We start from the raw sequence: 5,893 nt of genomic DNA, 5'->3' as shown, positions 1-5,893 counted from the left end.
CAGAGCCCAGGCCTGGGGGAACTGAACATCTCCCAGCAGAGCGAAATGCTGCTCGAACCTGACCGAGCCTCTTCGTGAGTAAACGTTACTTGGCCAGATCAGCGCAAGGCCAAAGATGTGCAGAAAAAGGAAACTCAAATGACTGATGATCCCTTTACAAACCCAACAGGGATTTGGTAAGTGAACGTGAAAACCAGAGCAGGTAATTACTTATGCAGATGGCCAATGAGAGATTTCCAGGCCACAGGGAAAGACAGTGGGAGTAATTAGCTACAGAATTGTGCCTTATTGTTAAGGAAAGGCCCGGGCACTTCGCTGTGTCTTTCATCAGTTCATTCTTTCTTAAACATGGAAGTTTTGGATCTTACTTCCTTGGCAAAACACTGTGGCAATGTATCTGTAAACTGTGTGAGCAAGCGGCCGCTTTGGAAGCAAAGGTGAAGCCCCGTTGTTAGCACAGCTGGCTCTCCTCATGGGCAGCCTTCCCGTGTTAACAAGCTGCAGGAAATCAGCTGCTTTCACAGCCTCAGCCATCTTGACATTGATTATGGGCAGGATTTACTATGCCCTGGTGTAGGGCAGGTTGGCAGACAGTGTGGGAAATGCTTCTGCTTCTTGGGGATTAGCACCTGCATGGAGGCCTCATCCTGGAGGTAGGTTCCTTGTGGAAGGTGCTGCTGAGCTTTGTGACCTAGTACCTTGTGTGGATGCCTTATCCTGCCTGTGAGTGCAGGATGGGGACTATAGCTGTTGGGAAGGAGTGACAGAATTGCTACCTCCAAGTTTTATAACAGAAGCTTGTCTTTGATGAGCTCCTTGGTGTTGTGACTGACTTGTCTCTGGTGCAGATCCAAGAGCCCTTCTCTTTCATATTGATGGTACTGTGCCTTATGGGTGTGTGGTCTGAATGACTGAAGAGTGTTTGATTTTGAGTGTTTGATTTAAGTATTTGAGTTTAAGTATTAGTGAATCCTCTTGGACAAGGAGATTCCTGGACTATGGTTTTCCTGATATACTCTTGATCTGTATTTCTTAGTTGCCACAAGGCTTGTATCCTTAGTGTGGAGCCCAGCTAGGAAGATTTCTGTATTAGCTGTGTACTTGAACAGGCTGGAGGCTAATAACAGATATCTCCAGGCTTATTATTGGTATTAAACAGCAGAGGAGGTATCTGAATTCTTTCCCCATGCACTTGAGCCATCTTTTAGCCCAAGCTGGGTTTTATTATGCCTGTAATTTAAATGTGATGAAGTGTAATGGGAACAAAAGCACAAAGCGACTCCTGGAAGCTTGAGAGATTCAAACTCTTTTGCTCTAGTCAACTCCATGGCAGCTTTACGTCCCTGCCCAGGGAGTTCTTTGATCCCAACTGTTGGCCCTGCCACAGTGTAGGGAACAGCCTAGTCCCCCTCATTCCAAGGGAGGAATGCTGCTCTGGAGCTGCATTTGTAAGGTAGTGATTCTATTAAAAAGTATAAATGAGTGCAGGTTCTACTTTGCTGCTTTTGTAGCTGTCTCTTCTGTCTGTGCCACAGTATGGGATGAGTGTGGATTTGAATGCAAATTATATGGTGGATCCTAGCTGGGAGAATCTTCTTGGCTTTGCAATCAAAATGTAAGAGGGAATCAAAAAGAAAAAATGCCAATTTCCCTCTCAGGGCAGTGTTCGCTGTGGAGGTTTGTAGTGTGTTTATTGAATTTATTAAGGCGTGTTCACTTGTGGTGGCTTTTGTATTCACTGGTAGTTAACAGTTCTTATTTTATATTGACCAAACAAAGCAGTTGTCTTTAAAATTTTAGGCTCCTTGACAAGTGCAGAAGAAGCATTTTTCAGAGAAGTAGATTAGGTTTTTTTTCCCCTCCCTCAACTTTTCAGAGTAAGAAGAGGGAAAAGTATGAAGAATTTCGTTCTGTAACTGGCACAAGTACATGAACAGCTTGATTGGTTCCAGATACGCTATTTGTTGCTAAAAGCATGTCTATAAATGCCAGCTAACCTGACTTACAATATCTGTATTGTATGCTGTATATACACTGTATATTCTGTACATGGTGGGTGACACTGAGGAGCATGGTAGTGGTCACAGCACCTTGAACAGAAGCAGGAGCCCAGACTTGAGCTCTGCCTCCTGCCAGACATCATTTCATTTCCAGAGGAGCTGGGAAGAGTTGCTGTGTCCTGCACTGCTGTGTATCTGAGCCACTGCCCCAGGTGGAGATTCAGCCCAAGAGAAGTGACAGCTTCTTCTGCTTTAGCTCATAAACTGTGCAACCTTCCTGACTTCCAGCTTTCTTTTCATCCCAGTACCCTTTTCAGTGAGGGGAAAACCAGTTGCTTTTTCCCTGTATGCTGAATTCAATAGAAAATCTTTCAATGGGCTCTGGATCATGCCTTATAATAACCTTTATGTGGCCAGTACATTATGACAAGTTCTGACATTTATCCAAAGCTCAAAACAACTTGAATGACCATTACCTGGGGCTGTTACAAGGTGAAAAGGTTTCAGGGACAGGGCAAATGTTTGTTGGAAGCTGTTTTCTATTTAATGAACATTGATAAGAGCAAAATTTAGCAGCTGTCTAAGGAGACATGGGTGTAGAGGAGGGCTGTTCCCTGATGGAAGAAGCTTCTAGATGATGGTGATGAAGGGAAAGCTGCCACATCGAGGCTTATCTCCAAGGAACACCTAGATTTCTTGACTGCTTGCTTGTATTAGGGGCACTATTAGCAAAGAACTGGATGGAAATACTGTTAAAATCAGAAGCATGATATGACCCAAATGTTGAGTACGTTATGTAGGAGCTTCTGTGGTGCTACATGACAAGGGTCAGTCCTATCTCCTGGTGAAGATCTTCTTGTCTTATAAAGCTATTTGCTTTAAAGTGGTCCAGAGAGTGTCATAGACAAAAGTCGTTTCTAGCTTTAAGACTAGCGGAAAAGGCAAAATGAAAACAAAAAACCAAACTCTAGAAGCTGAAGTCAGCTAGAGAAAGTCGAACAGAAAATAAGATGCAGATTTCTAAGTGTGGAATTGATTAGCCTTTGGAACCAGCTCCTCTGGAGAGGAAGGGAAAGCCCCAGTCTGGTCTGTGTCTCCAGACCCAGACTGGACACCACCGTGGTGTCCATTAGCTACATAGAGCTGACTGGGCCCTCAGGGGACACGGGGTGAAATCCTCTCCTCTTTTACAGAGTGGGCAGACTGGAAGAGCTATGAGTCCCTAATCCTTGGCCTTAACAGATCCATATGCAGAAAGCCCTGGTTCCAGGGAGCATTCCTCAGCCTGCCTGTGATTAATAACACCAGTAACTCGGCAAGGCCGGTGCTGCTGGGAATGAGGCCGAGTTTGGCTCCTGCTGTCACATGGGAGACAGCTTTGGGGTAGAGGGGCCCTGTAGTTGGTTATGACGGTTCAGAAGCTGGTGGTGCAGAGGCAAATCAGAGAAGGTTGCAACTTGGCCACTCACTGTCCATGATCCATGTGTCCTGGTTCAGCAGGGAGCAGGGTCTGCTCGGGCAGCTCCTCTCAGCCTGGAGAGCTGGCGCTTTGTTTGTAGAACCCCCTTGAGCTTCTTCCTTCATTCCATTCTGCTGCTGCCTTTGTTTGCCCTTCATTCCTTCTTCCTGCTCGCAAAGGATCTTTCTTTTTCCCAGTTGTCTCCCTCCCCTCCTGAGCTGACCAGACCAAACCTCTCACAGCTTTGGTGACTTAGAGCCTTCTGTCCCTCTGCCAGCCGTCACCATCATCCTGCCTTCCCTGCCCCGTCAGTGTTCTGGATGGGGGCAGAGGTTCACTGCTGTTATCTGGAGGCCACATCCGGGCACATCCTCCTCTCTCTCTTGTATCGGAGCAGAACCCAGGGTCCTTGTAGAGAGGAGCTGTCTGAACGCTGCTGCCGAGCTCCGTGGCTGGTGTTCTGGGCTTGTTCCCATCAGTTAAGTTTGATATGTCCTTTCATTGCCTGCCACAGCACCGCCCTTTGGCACATCAGTGTTTCCTCAGCTCGCATTCCTCCTTATTTCTTCCTTTACTGCCAGACGTTCCTTGCAGTAGCTGTTTAGGAAAAACGTCCATCTTTTATTGCTTCCTACTGCCAGCAAAGAGCTGAACCTGGACGCACTGGCTTTGAGAGATGGCAGGGACGAGAGGGCGCTTTAATCTTTTGGCAAACCAAAACGGCAAACCTCAGCATATCTCCAACCTGAACTTAGGGTGTCTGTAAAAAGATGGTAGAACGCAGTCTAGAAAGTTGCTTAGAAAGCTGCTGCAGCTGACTGAAACCTCAAACTATTTTTTTCCCCTTACCACCCCAAATATCCACAATCATTTCCAGCTGTCTGACGTGCAGTGTGTTTTATTGCAGTGCCTGGAAGAGTATTTTGGCTGTGGTGATGCATGTTTGTACGTTGCCTGTAAAAACAGTCTCTGAAGAAAGGAGTCTCTCGATGTTGCTCAGCGTGTAACCAAGCTCGGTCCAGGCACATGTGCAACAAGGAGGGAGAGAATGGCCAAGTTCTTCTCGTATACAGTATTGCAGCTATGCATAAAATCAATAGAAGTTTAATATCTAACACGCGCTATCTCTCTGCTTCTGAGAACCACAGAGACTCTTAAAAAATACTTCAGACTATACTGCACAATTTCTGTTAAAAAAGGAAGACTACTTTTGTGAGCAAATGCTAAGCCCCATTGAATAGCTTGGCCCATGCTTCCTAAATGGGAGCCTTTCCACGGGGCAGAGTGCTAGCAAAATAGCTCTGCCTGGGATATTTGAGGAAGAAGAAGAAAGGAAATATTCCTGTCAAAGTACAAAGAGTATGAATGCAGTATGAGCCAGACCCTGTGTGCCAGGTCCATACCCACAGAAGCGGCTGGATAACTACCCTCCTGTTAAGTGCCCACATTGAAAATTAAGGCCCTCAAGATAACCCTCAGTCTGTTTCTCAGTGCGGCGAGCCTGGTGTTTCTGCCAGCTCTGCCACTGCCCCGAGCCTGTTGCTGAGTGACAGGTTCATCTCCTTCCCTGGAGCGGCTCTGGAGTCCCAGGGGAGACATCTGGAAAGGAGGCAGGGAGGGGAGTCCAGGGGCATTTCCAGAGCGTACACATTATCCTGGTCTGCACTCCCCCATCTTATATCCTGTCTGTTCTTCCAATCTAACTTTATTTCTGTCTGTTATTGCTATTCTATTTATATGTGATCAGTGCAAGAGATCAGACTCCACTGGGCAGGATTGGCACAAGCTGGATGATAAAGACAGTCCCTACCTGAGAGTTCATGGCTGAAGTTCTGTTCTGCTGGGCTCTCTCTCAAATATGCGTGTTGCAGAGAATGCAGGTGTCTGTGTCCTCATTGGGTGCTGGAGAAGCATCACACGAGATACGGGGTGGCTTATCAAGCAAGTCATGAAGCACAGATCAGCTACTCACATTCAGCTCCTTTGCCGTAGGCAAAATCTGGCTAGCAGGAAGTATCTTGGCTCCTTGGAGGGGAGGAGGAATGAAAAGAGATAATGGAGAAGTGGTAAGGAGAAGCGAGCAGGAGAAGCCAGGCCTTGCAGGCGTTGGGCTGCAGGGGATAGAGCCTGGAGAGGGATGCTGTGGGGCAGGAGAGCTGCAGCTCGCTGCATGGCTCCCAAGGGACTTGCTCCCATGTGAGTCCTCGCAGCGCTCATCCCATGTATCCCGGATCCTGGGCACCCTGCCACCCTGGCGCCTCCCCTCTCTTCCTTCCCCTCCCTCCTTCCTCACTTTTAACTCTTCTAAGGTTTCTCTTTCCTACTGCCATGTTGTTGCTGACTTTGGACATTCTTTATTTGCCTTTTATCAGGCGGCCCAGTGCTCACACGCTGTGTGCTGGTTTGGCCTGCGTTGCTTTTTTTCTTTCTATTT

General features: G+C 47.2%; 1 long non-coding RNA gene across 1 annotated transcript; it reads left to right on the top strand.

The window, feature by feature from the left end:
* The first annotated feature begins 599 nt into the window (after positions 1 to 599).
* LOC112958094 lies at positions 600 to 4,452 on the top strand. The gene is made up of 2 exons (XR_003251345.1): positions 600 to 653; positions 4,367 to 4,452. It is a non-coding gene; the product is annotated as an uncharacterized LOC112958094 (long non-coding RNA).
* The last annotated feature ends 1,441 nt before the right edge of the window (positions 4,453 to 5,893 follow it).

Source organism: Nothoprocta perdicaria, unplaced genomic scaffold (assembly GCF_003342845.1).
Source record: "Nothoprocta perdicaria isolate Ctin4 unplaced genomic scaffold, notPer1 scaffold_111, whole genome shotgun sequence".
Classification (NCBI taxonomy): domain Eukaryota; kingdom Metazoa; phylum Chordata; class Aves; order Tinamiformes; family Tinamidae; genus Nothoprocta; species Nothoprocta perdicaria.
Note: the sequence above shows the minus strand (reverse complement) of the source record. Positions and strands in the feature narration are given on the sequence as shown.